General features: G+C 38.9%; 1 long non-coding RNA gene across 3 annotated transcripts; it reads left to right on the forward strand.

Annotated features, from left to right (window-relative positions):
* The first annotated feature begins 175 nt into the window (after window positions 1-175).
* Window positions 176-14,939, forward strand: LOC111093600. Of its 3 annotated transcripts, none has more exons than XR_005382536.1 (3): window positions 176-2,712; window positions 12,720-13,241; window positions 14,756-14,939. It is a non-coding gene; the product is annotated as an uncharacterized LOC111093600 (long non-coding RNA). The 3 variants fall into 3 exon arrangements; XR_005382535.1 differs by having other exon boundaries at window positions 177-2,712; window positions 12,720-13,236; XR_005382537.1 differs by having other exon boundaries at window positions 179-1,794; window positions 12,720-13,236.
* The last annotated feature ends 2,721 nt before the right edge of the window (window positions 14,940-17,660 follow it).

Below are 17,660 nucleotides of genomic sequence, written 5' to 3' on the forward strand. Positions count from 1 at the left end.
GCATGTGTGCAAGCAGGGGGAGGGGCAGAGGGAGAGGGAGAGCGGGAATCTCAAGCGGACTCCCAGCTGAGCCCAGAGCTGATGGGGAGCTCAATCTCATGATACTGAGCTCAAGACCTGAGCCATGACCTGAGCCAAAATCAAGAGTCAGATGCTTAACCAACTGAGCCGCCAGGCACCCTATCTTTTCTCCTTGACTTAATTTAACCCACCAGATGCATTTTTTCCTTAGGACAAATCTCCTTTTTTTGGAGATCATGGCATCGCAGGGTTTAGTTCTTTTATTTTTACTTTGTTTTTAACACTTGCTTCCCTTCATATGCAAAAATGAAATATGAAGCCTTCATTTAATCTCTGCAGTTCATCTCATTTCAAATGTTTATGGAAGAAGCACTTCATTGAAAGTAGAGCTGTGAATAGTCTGCCATAGGAATATTTCTGTCTACATGCTTTCTCATTCAAGGATTCGTCAGCATGCTACAGAAGCTACATTTTTGACAGCGGGTGTCCCGTTTTTATCTGCCACTCTTTATTTCATGGAGTTGTACCAATCCTATGAACACAGGCCTGTGATATGGAACCAGTAGGCTGTTTGAACTTTTGAAATTTTATGTGGGATTGATGGTGGTGACAAGGCATGAAAGGCAAGTATGAGCAAGAACAGGAAAAAGTCCGTGCAGAGACTTGGTGGTGCATAATGGATATTTTTCAACTTGGCAAGATGTGTCTCTCAATCCTGTGGCTTTGGTGAGAGAGCATGCAGACAGAAAAGACAGCAAATAATGTATAACCGTTTTTTTGTATTTGAAGGACATCCACATTTGTTGGAAGACTGTACCTGAGTTTTGTTTTTAGATAAGCCCCATTAATTGAATGTGTTAAGTAAAAGGATGCTTGCATTCCCCTTACCCCTTTGTCAACCACTATGAATGCTGTATGGTGTGTGTTCTTTTCTGTTACTGCACTGCAAGTGTGGTCATGTGAACTGAAGCCAGTGGGTTGAGAACAAGAACTGAGCTTGTGCTGTGCTTTGCAGGAGTACTTGGAAACAGAGATCACCAGGGAGCTTGGGGGAGTCACAAAGAAGGGTGGAAGTTCTAAAGAATGCTGTTTGATGTAGCCCTGTGTCCTGTGCTTGGATCCTTTTTATAAGAGTTTCCCATGCTGAAAATTATTAAGTAAAACTGATTTACATAATGAAAAACAGTAAATTGCAATTTGGTTTACTGTGGAAGAATAAAAGAAAATTTACCAAGTCTATGGACTGAGAAAGTGATCCTGGATGAATTGACATCTGACTTGGATCTTCCAAGATGCAGAAGTTTGATTGGCTAAGACATTCCAGGCAAAAGTGCAATGTGAGCAAAGTTCTAAAGACAAGAAAAATGTATAAACAAGAAGCTGTATGTTGCTAGGATGAATTTTGAGGCACAAAATTGAGAAAGGTTATCAGGGCAAATCACAAATAGAAGGAGCAAGATCCAAAGACCAGGGAGAAGACATTGGCTGAAAAAGGTTGGGTTGTAATTGGCTCCAGTGCAACAAGAAAATGCAGGGCAAATTCTCAAGGGGCATGAAGAAACAGATGTCTGTGAACACCCGGGCACCGGAGGGACCCACACCAGGCACCTTAAGGCTCAGAAGAACAGAATAATTCTTATTCCAGAAGAATGATGTTTCTTATACACCTGCCAAACTTGGTACTTATTGATGGAGAGAATAAGAGTAGCACTGAGCCCACAGCTTTTCAATACTACTTGCCAACCTGCTGAATGGAGACCTGCAGAACTAATGGTATACGTATTTTATACATTTATTTATATAAAAAAGTCAATACTCAAAAAATAAGATTGTAAATATAGATGATGCCCTGGTTTTGGAAAATCTTCTTGGCCAGACTGAGAAGCTTTAGTTTTTTTATAGATAAATGAAAGGTCATTTGCCATTGACATCTCAATAAGGAACCAAGGAACCTCAGACCTAAGCTTCTACTAACAATTCTAGTCCAAAGAATGTAGTTTAGGCAGGCCATATTTCCTTAGGCCAAATGTACATAAAGCTGAATTTCTAATTAAAAAATAAATGGAGAAATGGTATGTTTTAACAGTATTTCCACTCCAGGATTTCTTTACTTCGTAAGCTATATCATCACTGTCACCTGCTTGATTCGTAAGCATCCAGGTTTGGTGCCATTTTTCAGGAATAGAGCTATAGCATGAGATAAGGTATCCTGTGCTCAGGCTTCTCCATTTAGTAGGCAAGAAAACTACCTCTTCCATCCTAAAGTTCAGGATTATTTTAAATTAAAAGTAATAAAAAAATCCAGAGTGCCTTGAATTCCTCAGTAGAAATATGCTTCGTAGGTGTGAAGTCCATAAATTTTTTGTGCCTCCTTTTCTATAGCCTAACAGCTGGCACGGAAGAGAAAAGGATTGACTTAGATACAAGTTAGGGTCACCGTGGACAACTGAGTGGTCATCTGAGCAGTGGTTTCCAAAATACTTTGGATACTAAAGGATAAGAATGCAGAACTGCCACTGCTAATGCGGATATCAGCATAACAACAAAGAACAGCAATCATGCAGGTTTTGTTGGATTCTTGCTGACTGAGAATCAGATGATGTTGCCAAGCCTTATAACCACTTGGTAAAGGGAGGCGTCTTAAGTGTTGGAACATGGACTAGCTCACAGGCCAACATATGCAAATACAATGTAAGTACTTTTGCTATTTATTCATTTATGTAAATAACTATGTGTTTAGAAACATAATCTCTGCCTTTAGGCAAGAATGTAATCTACATGAAAGCAGGAATCAAATTCAGTATCATCAGCACTACATTTTACTTTCCAGTATAACACCTGATACATGGTAGGCTCTCAGTGATGCCTGGCCTCCTGTAATAACATCCCATCCTCATCAAGAATGAATAAACAAACAAAATCATTGACTTAAAATTTATGCATTAAACCACATTGTTAGATTCTATCTTGGGCCCTGGTAATTCCTGGAACAGAACAGGCACCAGAACAAATTTTATGGTTTGTCTTAAACTCCATGAGACCAGTGATTGTCTTTTGCTTGCAACACTTAGCATGGCTCCCTGAATATGGTAAATGCTTGCTACCTCTCCTATCAATTCAGGCAAACTTGGTGGACCTCTGAAAGATTGAGGCAATGTAGTTTGATAGAAATAACAACAAATAAGAATCATGAATGCTGATTTAAAATTTAACCATGGATCCATGAATCTAGGCATGTATTTAGACTCTTTGGCCCTCATTTTTTCTCATTAGATCAGGATAGAACTTCTCAATTCCCCTTCTTTGTTATGGCCTCTTGAAATGCCCTTATTAATCAGAATTTGTTTGGGTCAGTAGCCAGAGAAAGAGAGAGACAGGAAAAGATTATATATGTGTGTGTATATATATTCTATGTACATGTGTATATATGTATATATTATATTGCAGACTTTATGTTTCAGAAAAATGATCACTGTCAGTAGAAATATACGTCCTTCAACAAAAATGAAGTTTCCTTTCCTAACATCTATATATCAGGCCTGAAAAAGATTTTCTTTGGCCTCCCTTGAGTCATGACTTTACTCTTCAGAGGCATCATTTAGCCAAGGATAAAGAATTGTCCAAACCCAAGTCACATTTTCATCACTATGGCAGGAAGGGAGCTAGGGGTGCTGGCACTTGGATGCCAAATGAGTTGATTCCAGAACCACAAGGGGAGTAGGATAATTTCCTAAAGGAAGAGATATTAAGCAAACAAAACTAAAATATGGACATTGCCATGCTTTATAATCCCCCTTTTATGTTAATAAAGTTATACTGTTTGAAATTTGTTCATGTTCATTTTTTCATGAGTATTTGGTTTAACTTCATCTTTCTGTTAATGGGACCTCTGGCTAAGTGTGTACAAGGTATCAAGGAGCTAGAAAAGAAGCACTGCTAATTGTCTTAGTCATAGGATTTAAAGTAAGTTGTGTTCTCCAAAGCAGCATTATGATACAGATGGTAACATAGAACAGTGGGGAGAACATGGGCATTGCACTTGGGCCTGATCTCTTATTAGCTGATGACCTTGAGAAGCTTACATAATGTCCTTGACCCTTTTTCCACATCTGTACATTATAGTAATATCTATTTCATAGGATTTTATCAGGTGGTGAAGGCATAGTATGTAAGGTACCAGAATTGTTCAAATCTGGGTCATATTACCATCTCTGTGGCAGAAAGGGAGCTGGTAAGATAGATAGATAGATAGATAGATAGATAGATAGATAGATAGAGATATAATTTGTACAGGTACACATTTGAAAGAGAGAGAGAGAAGAAAGAGAGAGAAAATTGAGTCTGATCTGCCTGAAAGCTGAAGGTCCAGAAAAGCCAGTGGTATAATTTCAGGACAAGTCCAAAGGCCTGAGAATGATATAAGTTCCAGTCTGAGGACAGGAGAAGGCAAATATGCCTGCTCAAGCAGTTAGGCAGAGAGAAAATGCATTCTTCCTCTACCTTTTTACTTTATCCAGGTCCTCAATGGCTTAGATGACACCCATATTAGGAAGAGCAATCTGCTTTCTCAGTCTCTAGATTCAAATGCTAATCTCATCCAGAAACATTCTTATAGACACACACAGAATTAATGTTTAACTAGATATATGAACACTCTATGGTACAGTCATGTTGACACATAAAATTAACCACCACATCCATCCGCCAATGGCTTCTCAGTCCATGTTGAAAAGTTCAAGTGGAAGGATTTATAGGAAAAAGTGGATAGGGCTACCCTTGGCATATATGACTTCTCAAGTTTTTTTGGTAAACAGTCAAATGGAATTCATGATGAGGTTAAGACAAAGCCAAGTAGCTGTGTATGTCCAGAAAATATAACCTCAAAGATTGATTGAGACAAGGCTCAAGAAGTAGGAGCATTCCCAAAGCCTCTGGGTAAAGGTAACAGAATAATAAAACAAATGTCATATTACAAAGGCTGCTCAGCCTGAATGTTACCCTCTCAGAGTGGTCTTCTCAGAGCATCACACTTGAAGAAGAACCTCCTGGTTTGCTTATTGCTCTATCCCTAGGACCTAGAACAATGTCAGGCCAGAACAGACCCTCAGGAAATACATGTTGAATGAAAGGAAGAAAGAAAAGCACAAAGGGGTGAATGGGTGATTGGCACTGAGGGGGGCACTTGACGGGATGAGCACCGAGTGTTATTCTGTATGTTGGCAAATTGAACACCAATAAAAAATAAATTTATTATTAAAAAAAAAAGAAAAGCACAAAGGAGGGAAGAAGGGAGAAATAGAGAAAGGTTCATGATTCAAATCAGAAAACCAGTAGAGAAGCAAATGGACTTAAATAATGGAGATTTCGGGTAGCTCAGGTGGCTCAGCAGTTTAGCGCCACCTTCAGCCCAGGGTGTGATCCTGAAGACCCGGGATCGAGTCCCACGTGGGGCTCCCTGCATGGAGCCTGCTTCTCCATCAGCCTGTGTCTCTGCCTCTCTCTCTCTCTGTGTGTCTCTCCTGAATACATACATACATACATACATACAAACATACATAATATATACATACATAAAGGAGATTTCAACTATATACCAGAAGCAGAGAAGCACTGCTCAGCTATAATAAAATAAAATAAATCTAATAAATCACTGATTCACTTTGCTGACAGTTCATTTTTAAGGCTGAGGATATGATAAAAGGCTGGTTTTAGATATGAAGGAAATCATTGGTAAATACTATTCAAAGACAAATTGATTAAAGTGATTGCTAAATTGCACAACTTTGCCTAATGAATTCTTAGAAGTCCAAAAGAAAAATAATACATGGTACCCTGAGGCTAGAAGAACTGGAATCTCTCTCATCTCATAATAGAAAATCACTGCAATACCATTCGTTCAGTACCTCCTGTGAGCTAGATGGTGTTTAGCTCTAATTATGGGAAGTGATTAGCATTGACCTGACCTTACAGGTCAAAAGCCAAGCCTCAAAGAGGTAAAATGACTTATCCAGTATCACTCAGCTAAGGGGCGGCATGAGATTAAAGTCCAAAGCTACCTAATTTAAGGCCTAGACATCTTCCTTTATGAAATACTGAGGTGTGCTGCCTCTGTGGATATGAGTGTTCTCTCAAGCCTATAACCTACCTTACCAAATATTAAAAGCCTAAAAACTTTAACAAGGCCTTAGACATAGTATTTTTGAAAAGTTGCTTTCAAAATGAAGTGCTTTTATTTTAATCTTGTTTTCCAATAGACCTATTATAACACCGAAAGCACATTTCCATAGAAAAACGAGGCCTAGGGCTTAATAAAAACATTCTTACTTAAACAGAACTCTTTAAAAAATCATGTTCCAGATAAAGTTAATGTATAATGATAAAATATTCATGTTAACCAAGTCACCTAATTCAAACAAAGTAAGGAAATCAGATTTATGCCTGACAATGGTTCAGTGGGCTAAAAAAGAAAACAAAGGGCAGAAGCTCACTGCCTTAAAAGTTATTCTTCTATGAAACTCTCTTACTGATATGCCACATACAGCTCTCTGTGGCTAAGATAGCTTTGTTTTAAAGCACCTATAGAAGCTGCTGACTTCTAGAAATAAACATGCCGAACTTGGCTGCAGGGTGAAAGGAGACAGAAAAAATCCAGAGACCAAACTTCAAAATAAGTTGAAAGAGAACTAATGAGGAAATTGATTTCTAGAAACACACAGCCAGAAGCATCTGAAATGTGAGTCCTAGGAGTCCTCAGGCAACATGCCAAGCTTGCTCTTTATTTTATAAATTCATAGAATTGTTGTGTTTTAATGCCAGAAGGCAAATGGAATCTTCCACTCCTTATTTCTGATGCAGAGTAGAAGCCTGGAAAGGCCTAGTAACTCATGCAGTAGAGTGTAGCTGGCTAGGAGGAGAGTCTTTTGAGCCATTCTATTAGAGGATCTCTTGATAAGATTTACTTTTTCAAACTAAAAACTGTATTTCAACTAGCCTCAACACAATAGGTAACATTAACAAATTAGCCTAAATTCCTTTTTTTTAAGATTTTATTCATTTATTTATTCATGAGAGGCAGAGAGAGAGAGAGAGAGAGAGAGAGAGAGAGGAGAGACACAGGCAGACAGAGAAGCAGGCTCCATGCAGGGAGTCCTACGTGGGACTCGATCCCTGGTCCCCAGGATCACGTCCTGGGCTGAAGGTGGCGCTAAACCGCTGAGCCACCCGGGCTGCCCCAAATTAGCCTAAATTCTAAATGATTATCTTTTTTATCAAATTGTTAAAACAAAATGTTACCTAATAAAAAAAGACAAACTTTTGAAAACTTTTGAACTCTTTGGAACAAAGATGTTTGGTAAATCTATAGATAATATAAAGAAGGTAAGACTAAGCAGTCTCATACTAGCAAGAGTCAACAGTGAGCTTTAGAGCAACCACCTAAGTACACCCAGATAGGATGGGAGAGACAGTGGAGGGGAGGTCAGAATGGCTAGGATATTATTAGCAAAATACTTTAATAGAAGCATGCCAATTGGCATGGGATACACAAGGACCAATTTGGAGTGGAAAACGAGAAAGGATCAAAGTGCCATGGAAAATAGGAGCAAATGAGAAGGAGTGAGAGATGAATCCATGCAACAGAACACATTTCCCTGCTTTGGCAGCTTTGCAGAACCAGCAGAAGATGATTCTGTCAATGGTTGCGGCCGGCAAGAGTTTAAGAAATAAAACACTCCACAGCTCTGCCAAGCTACATTTTTTTTTTTAATTTAAAAACCACTCTGACAATTCTCCTGAGAATGTGAGGCTCCAAGAGTTAAGAAAGCACAGAGGCGAGGTTTCTGCTTCATATTTCCTCTCCTTTGCCGTGTTTCCTCCACAGACCAGACACGCAGAGTCAGGAGATCACGAAGCAATGAATATGCTCTACACTGTGTTCCTTAAATTTTGAAAGTTTTTTAAAATACCACTGGCAGCATTTTTTTTATTATTCTTTTAATTGTTTGCAATTTCATGTTGGACTTTAACATAAGCCATTTTCCAGTTTTGTTGCCAGCAATAGAACTTGGTCTGCTGCCGCTCTGAACTAGTTCCACACTATCTCTCCTCACTATCTGTAATGTGACCCAGTTTTGGTGAGAGAAAAGAGCTCCTGATCCCTCAGTGTGGCAGCTCAGGGGAAGCTTTTTGCCAGACATGGGAAGTATCTGACCCTCCTGAAACTACACAATGTATAGGTCAAGTGCCGGATCCTTAGAGTGAGTAGCAGAGTGTTGGACATAGAGAAAGTTCTCTTAGAAGGTCAAACTAAAAGAAGGAGAGCACTGCCTGTGCTGATAAGTCACCAGACTGGGACTCCACACGCTGACATGGCTTCCTGTGGCACTGGGGGGTAATTAGTAAGATGGGGGGATGTGGGCCTACACAATGGGATTGCACTTAGGGCCTCAGCACCATCACTCATTTGCCTTGTGAACGCAAGAGAGTAAATCTCAATGAGCCTGAACTGTAGCATCTAAATGTGGGAATGAACATTAACCTTTTCAAGGCTGTTGTTTCATAGGAAGGGGTCTGTGAAAAAGTCCTTTGTAAACTTCAACATGGCTTATGGAGATTAGTTATTAATGTTACCAAGCAAAATCTTTTCTTTTTTTTAAGAGTTTTATTTATTTATTCATGAGACACACAGAGAGAGAGGCAGAGACACAGGCAGAGGGAGAAGCAGGCTCCATGCAGGGAGACCAATGTGGGATGGATCCCAGGTCTCCAGGATCACACCCTGGGCTGAAGGCAGCACTAAACTGCTGAGCCACCCGGGCTGCCCAACAAAATCCTTTCCTTTACAAGAGTACACACACACACAAACAGGCACACACGCACACACACACACATACACTCAAGAGGGAATACTTTCAGTTAATTTATTATTTCAACATTTTTATGTCCTTGGCTCAAAGAACTTAAAAGTATTCTCATTTGAGTGTGATATACTCTAATAGTCTGGTAGTATGTGAAATGAATTTGTCTTTGATGAATTTAACTGAAGCATATCCTCACTGGGGCGAAAGGGGAAGCCCTCATGGATCTCCCATCATATTCTGCTAACTGGCAAAGGAAGGATCAGTTTTAGGGGTCTAAGTCATCTCCTTAATGCTGCAATATCCATTCAAAAAGGGAAAATTTACATAGAAGGACAAATATTGTATAATTCCATTGATATGAAGCACCTACGTTAGTCAAAGTCATAGGGACAGAAAGTACAATAGTTGTGACCAGGGACTGGGCAGGAGAGATGGGGAGTTGTGATTTAACAGGTTTAAAGTTTCAGCTTGGGATAATGAAAAGTTCTAGAGATGGATGATGGTGATGGTTGCACACAATGTGAACGTATTCATGCTGCTGAACTGTTCACTTAAAAATGGTTAAGATAGTAAGTTTTATGTTACCTATATTTTACCACAATAAAAGAAAAAGTAAAATTTATTTTAAAAGTTTAGGTCACTTCATATTGATATGCTTTATCACGGGAAAAGAAGAAGAGTTATTGATGAAGATCTTTCATTCCGTTGTCAGCTCTGGATTGGCATGAAGCTGAAGCAGAGAGAGAAAGAGAGTCACAGTGATCAAAAAAATAGTCCATAGTTTGCTAAAACATGGCATTGCTACATCTAAGTATCCTCTGTTCCCTGAAAGAGAATGAGGACAATTTTATCAGCTATAAGTGAGTTCCATAATGCTGTAAAACTCAGGAAAAAAAAAAAAGTCCTGAGTAGGAGGAATAAAACAATATGGTTCCCAGAGCATAAAGAATTACTTATATCACATTGCTTATAGCCAAGATAAAGGTATGCACAAGGGTCAGCAGGCAGTAAATAGAAAACGAATTTCAAAACCATATGAAGAAAACTATTAACTTTGTATCATCATCACTAGAAATGAGATGATCTGGGAAACAAAGAAGACATTCTTTCTACCATTCAAAGAGATATGATATTTGAACTGAGTTAGTAAAAAAAAAAAAAAAAAAAAAAATGAACTGAGTTAGTAAAGTCTGTTTCAAAACAGGATATTGGTGAAATCATAGGTATGATGTTCTAACTGGAAGGGGAAGAAAAGGACAGAATTAATTCAGATTAAGCCAATTCCTTGAAAAGGAGTCAGTCGCTATGCCCATAAAAGCAAGCTCATTCCCAATCTAAGAGTCATCCCAGTAGATTTTGTGAAATACTAGATCACTCCAATGCCCTCACTAAATAAATGGAAGCGTCAGGCTGTTTCCTTTTGCAAAACAGAGACTCTGGCATAATTTCAATATAAGCAGTTTGGTTATCTCAATCCCCTGCCTTGAAGGCTTTTCTTTTTAATAAATTATACCTGCTCCAAATATCTCCATTTTTTTTTCATCTATAAACTGGGCAAAAAGCTGTACATTGTTTTAGCCAAGCGCCTAAGACCCCTTGCTAAACTCTGAAAGAATATGGCAACACAGAAGAAAGAAATTGTATACTGGAGCCCTTGGAGGCCTTAAAGCACCGTGGGGCTCTGAAAGTAACTTAGATCTCCCATGCCCACAGGGCGAGTGCTTCAGGGACAATCTCCTAGGGAGCAAGTGGGTTTTCTCCAATTCTCTGCAACATATATGTCTGTCATCTGAATTTTATTTCCCTTCTTTTATTTTGCCTTTGCTCTACAAACATGGTAGCTTGGTCTCAGAGGAGCCAAATTTCATTTCTTTCCTAATCGTTTCTTCTCCTCTCTTTACACCTTTTTTCTGCTTTGTTATTGAGGTAGCTATACCAATTCTAGTTCCTTGGTTGTTTTCTTGTGTGTTATCTTAGGGGAATTGGATTTATTGATCCAGGGACTACCCAAAAGCCAGACCAAAAAAAAAAAAAAAACAGAGTTCTATTGGTTTTTCTATTTTCTTCCAATATAAAGATTGCTTTTTCTTCCATTAAGAATTTAAAATTCAAAAGTCAATCCATCTTATTTACTGTCTTACCAGAATGACATTAAGTCCAAAATGCTTTCTATATACTTAATAATTTTCATTTTCACAATTGTTGATTTTGTTTCACTTGGTCAAAACTAGGTGCATACTGTTAGTCCCGTCTTCGATACACACCCTCATGTTCACAGGCGCACACACACACACACACACACACACATGTCCATGTGCACACACATCACATACTAGTCTTGGTTTGAGTCCTTATCGTGCTCTCAGGAAATTGTAACAAGACTTTCCCATAAATATAACTCCAGCAATTTATGCTTAACAAAAAAAACAGTGTGTGGGATGTAAATACATATCTACCAAGTGTTATGAACTCACTTATGGGGCATTCTCAATCATAAACAACCATATTCTTTTTAGCATTTGTTGCTGAAATGCACAATAGTAGCAGACACAACACGCAAGTCCTAAAGGAATGAGAACATTTGGCTCATGTAAAGAGTAAACAGATTTTTCAAATATATTATTTCTCAAAGAAATAACCTGGAATGTGAGAAATGAATGGAAAGAAGCATGGTTATTAATGCATTTTCTTTTTTCAAAATTCTGAAAACCAGCCATATGTTCCACATTATGAATATGCAGATGGTCTCAATGCAGTTATTTTTCTCTAATTAAAACCATCAGGGTAAAATAATGCAGTAGTTTAGGAAGCTGGTGCAGCTGGGTCTCTTTGCTCCCCTTCTCCAGAAGTGCACCAAAGCCTCTACATGCCTATGTAATTTGGAGATCCTTGCTGGTAAGTGAAAACGATAGACAAGCAAAGCAGCAGGAAGGATAGCTTTATTCTTGCATGCTTTGTGGTAAATTGTGCACTTCGTGAAGAAAATGCCCTTCACAGACTGATTTCCCTTAGATATTTTTGTGTAGAACCCACTTTTGGCATTTTGTAAGCAATAACTCCTCTGAATTCAGCATCCTTGCTATGTCTGCCCTTGATCCAACAGTGATGTTGAAATCAAGTGTATCAAGTTAACCTGTCCACCTGTCTGCATGTCCCCTGAGTGGCAGCTCAAGCTGAGCATGTCAGCTGGGCCTGGCTGAGCTACTCAAGGTCAAGGTCTGAGATTCTGTTACAAGGTACCTTATGCTCCTCTTTGATTGGGATGGATGATGGATGACAAATATATGAACTATTACTGCACTTGTTCTTCCTCTGCAAAGAACCCTAAGAAAATGATTCTGTCCAGGCCTTCCCTCTCCCCAGTAAGCATTAGAATCTGGTTGTTTATGATTGAACTCATAAGTGAGTTTGTAACATTTGGTAGATGTATATTGACATCAACACATTGTCTTCTGTTAGGCATGAGTTACTGGAGTTATATTGGGAGAAGTGGTACCCAATCTTCATCAGAGGACTTGTTCAAATAAAAAATAAAATTATAGACTTACATGAAATATCCAGAATAAGGTGATACATAGAAGTTCGATTAGTGATTACTGAGGCCTGGATGAAGGCTGGTGAAAAGATTGGAGGGTGATATCCAAAAGGAAGGGGCTGCTTTTTGAGGTGATGACAACATTCTAAAATTATAATGATGGTTCTACACCTCGCTAAATATACTATCAAGCCATGACTTGTGTACTGGGGGGAAAGAAAGTGTAGGAAAAGGAACGTGTGGTGAGGAGGCTACTCTTATAAAGTAGCATCAGAGAACCTGATTTTCATGAACTCTCTCAACAGATTAGAGCTGAACTGCTCCTTAGGACTCCAGCTGCCAGAAGCAGCCTGCGTGCGGGCCACAGAGGAGCACAGTGAGATGGAGGCAAGAGACAAACACACACACCCACTCGCCTGGAGGAACTTTGAATCCTTGAATGCAAAAGATTCCACTTCAAGTGAAATAATAATCCTTCCTTTAACTGAGTACAGTGAAAAGAACCATCACCACCACCACCACCACCACAGCAAGACGGTACCAGATGCAAACCTCATGTTTATCAGATTTCATCCAGGCATGGGAGCAAACACAACTGCGAACCTGCAAAAAGATGAAGGGAGGAACCTAACGTCTGACTCTTCCTTCAGGTGTTTCTTCCAGGAAGCACTCAGAGGGAAAGTCACTATCCTGCACGATGAAGTATTACTCACATTTTCTGACACATGTGCATCTATCTGAAGACTTAACTAGCCTGAACTGGAACTATATACTGCAGGATTTATCATAAAGTTTTCAGGGCAAAGTGGAGCTACAAACACAGTAAGGTCTATTGAAAAGGTCTTGTTGGCCGGGTCTTCCAAAGGTTCATGGAGCCATCAGAAGCTCTGCCCTAACAGAGCAGGGCTCTGCAAAAGCAGCTGGGAGGACAGCGATTGGAGACACTTTGTACATGCCTCCTAGTGTTTTACTGCTGGTGAAAGTTACTAAGCTCTCCCTTCACACTCACCTTTCTGTCTTTGTTTGTGACTCTGAGTCTAAGACTCTGCAGTCCAAGAGGATGTTTTGCCAGCTAGGTGCCTGTTACACTCTGCCAGGAGGGGATGAAGGGAAGATGGGAAGGCTGGAAGAGGGAGAGGGCATTAGCTCCTCTGGTCTGCTTCCGGAATCTCCTTTGTCTCCTGCCCTTCTTGGGCTGTAGCTTTATTAGTATTCTTGAGCAATACCTTTTCAGCCCAGCAATGGCAATCCCTTCCAGTAGTAGAAGTCTAAGGTTCAAAAACTCAGGGAATAGCCTCGTGGGGCCACCTCAGGGATTCTAGAACCAGTCCTGTCGTGCCGCTTCCAAGACTCCCAATACCAGCTGACCAACACCCATTCTCAGAGTCCCCGTCTCAGAGACTCCCTTCTCTGAACCCAGAGATACCAGTACCAGGTACCACCTGCACCTCGGAGGCCCCCTTCTCTAGGATTTTCTGTTTAATAATGTCGAACTCTTCCCTTCATTTCCCTACTCCTAAAAATGGTAACTGCTTCCTCCAGGTGGTCCAACTGCATAATTTGCAGGATCCAGTGAAAAATGAAGATGTGGATCACTTGCTCAAAAATTTCTAAGAATTTCAAGATGGATTTCAAGCAGAGCCTTAAATCACTCATGGGGCCTTCTAAATTTGAGACCTTATACAAAGACAGAGGTCACACACACATGAAGGCAGCCCCGTGGATAAGGGACTACCTCTGGGACAAAACAATGCTCGTTTTTGGCACTTTCAGTTCATTAATACCAAGTTAACAATTGCTCACATTAAATTCTCTCCGTTAAAAAAAATTAGTGTAGTTTCTGTCCTGAGACTGGATCCTTACGAAGACCCTATTTTTCTGGTGCTTCCTGATGACAGGGTGTCTCCAGAGTGACAGTAGGCTTCTTTTTCTGCACCATCTCCTAACAGGAAAGAGAACTCAAAATTTAAGTTCCAGCCCTCATCTTGGGATTCTTGGGATCAATGTCCAGGAGTCCATAGTTCAAATCATCCTGACACATTTCATTCATGTCTGTTTCCTAGCAATATAGCCTCCGATGTTCTGAATGTTTGTGGTCCCTGAAATATAGCAGTACATGGTCCTGAGTTAATACAGACACAAGTAATCGAACTATATATGATATAATATTTACTCCCCCCATAATTACTTAAATAGAAAAAAATCTAATAGGTGGAAACTACTTAGAAGTTTAGATTCCTCAAAGTCTCTGGCAATCAAATCATGCAGTAGTAAGCATTACCCTCAATAATCATTCCCCAAACTGATAAAACATTGCATCTGTCTCTTTTACCTTTTTTAGAAGCAGAGAAAAATTCCTTTGGGCAGCAGAGACTAACAGAAAAGCTATCAACTATTAACTTGAGCTCTCTCAAGGAGGGAAGCCCTTTAGTCAAGCATTCTCAACTGAAGACTCTGCAGAATGGAGCACCCTCAAGTCCCAGTTATTAAAAATAAAACTTACTTTACTCAGAAGTAATAAAAGAGAAAAGCATCAAATGCTCATGCCACAGTTACTATGTGATTGAGTGCAGTCGTACTATACCATCTCACAGCTCTATCAATAAGTCCAAGTATTTGATACCAACCCACAGCTACCAATTATTGAACACTTATTATGCTTAGCATTTTAGCACAGATTTTCTTACTTATCCTCATAACAACTCCAAAATTGATATAGTTATAGCCGCATTACTTGAGAAGGTACCAAGGATCAGATCCGTTAAGAAACATTCATGTGGTCATGATTAGTGGTGACTCCAGGTAACACAACACAAAATTTTTCTTGGTTTCTTTTAGAAACAGAACAAAATTTCTCCAGATGTTTTTATACATTTCCAAGTTATTCAAATTGTTATCAAATTATTTTCTGAAAGTGGTGTTTATAATTTGTGATAAATTAACTTAGTAGATCACTAAGATCCATTCTTCAAGGTGATATCTTTCCAAGGTAAGTAGATAAGCAGAGACCACCTAGTGCATAATGCAGTTAAGTCTCTAATTCTCCAGTAGCTCCTCAGGTCCCACACACAGAAGAGAGTACTAGAAACCTTCAAGAATGAATATCACCCTTTAGAGTCAGGTCTACCTCTAAATGACATCAGTGTCAGATAAAATCTAGAAACCTCAGTCCATTATGCAGATATTTTCATGCATCTAGATATCTGATATTATGCAGAAAGGATGTATGATTATTTATATGAAGTCTTTGGTATTTATTTAGGTATTTGGCATTAACCTATACTTTCCCAGACAACTCCATGCAGGCTCCTTAGTCATGCCATAATTTTCATGGTTCTCTCTCTCTCTCTCTCTCTATATATATATATGTATATGTATATATTTATATTTATAATATATAGCTATTATATAATGTATATATGTATATAATATATAATGTATGTATATAATATATATACATATACATACATACATACATACATAGACAGATATATAAATCTCATTTCTTCTTAGCCTTGTCTTGCCTACTACAATTTCTATGAATGAAGGATTCACAATATCGTTTTTGTAATTAACAATATTAAAAATAATGGTAAACATACGACTTGGAATTTGCATCTATGAATAAGCATGGAAAACATACCTGGAGAGTTTTGCAGGTGCTGAGTTATCTGGCTAAAGGAGAAGGAAAGGGGGCGGTAGGTAGTCCATGCAGGAAGGCATAGAGCAGCTTTACCTCTGCAGGTTCCTAAATCTGCAAATCTATTTAAAACCCAAAGTGGAAAAACTATGTGTCCAATCAAGCACTGTGGGCACAATTTAGAGCCTTTCTCTACTAAACACATAGGTTTTAGAAATGTAAAGAGGTTAAGGGAAAAAAAACCTGCAGAGTCTCAGAACACAGGGAAAATGCCTATGAAAGTCGGTCTTATTATGCAGACTGATGGCAAGTCATTAAAACCATCTCAATGCATGCAGGAGGCCTTTTTTTTTTCCCAAAGAGCTGTAAATAATATCAATCAGATGAACCGGGATATTGGGCTGAGTCAGCAAACACTTCTCCTCCATGGTTCACCCATTAATTGCATATATTTGCACTTCTTTAACATCAGCATACTTCTCAGTCTCGAATGGCTTTTTGATATATACAGCTCTGTTCATACTTTAATAATACACCAAAGTTGCCTATGGTAAAACCATCCTTTATTATCTAAAAATTTATTGAATGCAGTAACTGCATTTTTTTTTTTTGTAACTGCATTTCTAATCTTTCCTCCATATATTCTACTCTCGGTTATGAACAAGGCCATTAACACTTTCACAAAACCCTTAGTGTAAGAACTTTCTCATGCCATTAACACCTACTCTACAGAAGTGTGTATAGAGTTTTCTTTGAGGTATATATGCCTGTGTTTACTCATGCTCACCTCAGCCATGTAACATGCTCCAGAACATATCAAAGAGTACATGGAGGGTGGAGAGAGGGGTAGGAGGAGGAAAGTGAAAAGAGTTCTAGAATAAAATAACAATTAGTACTTATAAACTGGTACTTAGAACTAGTACCAGATACCATTCTAAGCACTTTACATGTTACTTCATTTTAGTCTTTATAGCACCTCTAGCAAGTTAGTACTATTATTAACTTCATTTTACAGTCAAGGAAACAGGGAGTTAAAACAACTTACCCTTACTCACACAACTGAGAAGTAGAATTGTGACTCAAACCCAGGTAGCCTAACTCCAAAATTCATGCACTTAATTATAATGTCACATGGCCTTCTTTTACAAGGAAAAAATTTTTTTAAAGATTTATTTATTTATTTATTTTGAGAGAGAGAGAAGAGCAAACACACACTGGAGTAGGAGCAGAGGGAAGATAGGGAGAGAAAGAGGGAGAAAAAGAATCTCAAGCAGACTCCCTGCTGAGTGGGGAGCCCAAGAAGGGGCTGGATCCCAGGACCCTGAGCTCATGACTTGAGCCAAAATCTAGAGTCAGATGCTTAACCAACTGAGCCACCCAGGTACCCCAGGTAAAAACATTTTGAAAGATTATTCCAGCAGGGCCAACAATATGGGTCACTCTTCTTCTACTAAAGTCTATAATGGAGCAGGGACCAAAATGGCAGTCTTTTCAAACCTGCTCCTGACTATCTCATAGAGACAGACAGACAGGTAGATAGAATATATGGTGTATGTATTTCTATATATAAAATAAATTAACTATTAATGGCTTCTAATTCCTAGAA

Source organism: Canis lupus, chromosome 32 (genome assembly GCF_011100685.1).
Source record: "Canis lupus familiaris isolate Mischka breed German Shepherd chromosome 32, alternate assembly UU_Cfam_GSD_1.0, whole genome shotgun sequence".
NCBI lineage: Eukaryota > Metazoa > Chordata > Mammalia > Carnivora > Canidae > Canis > Canis lupus.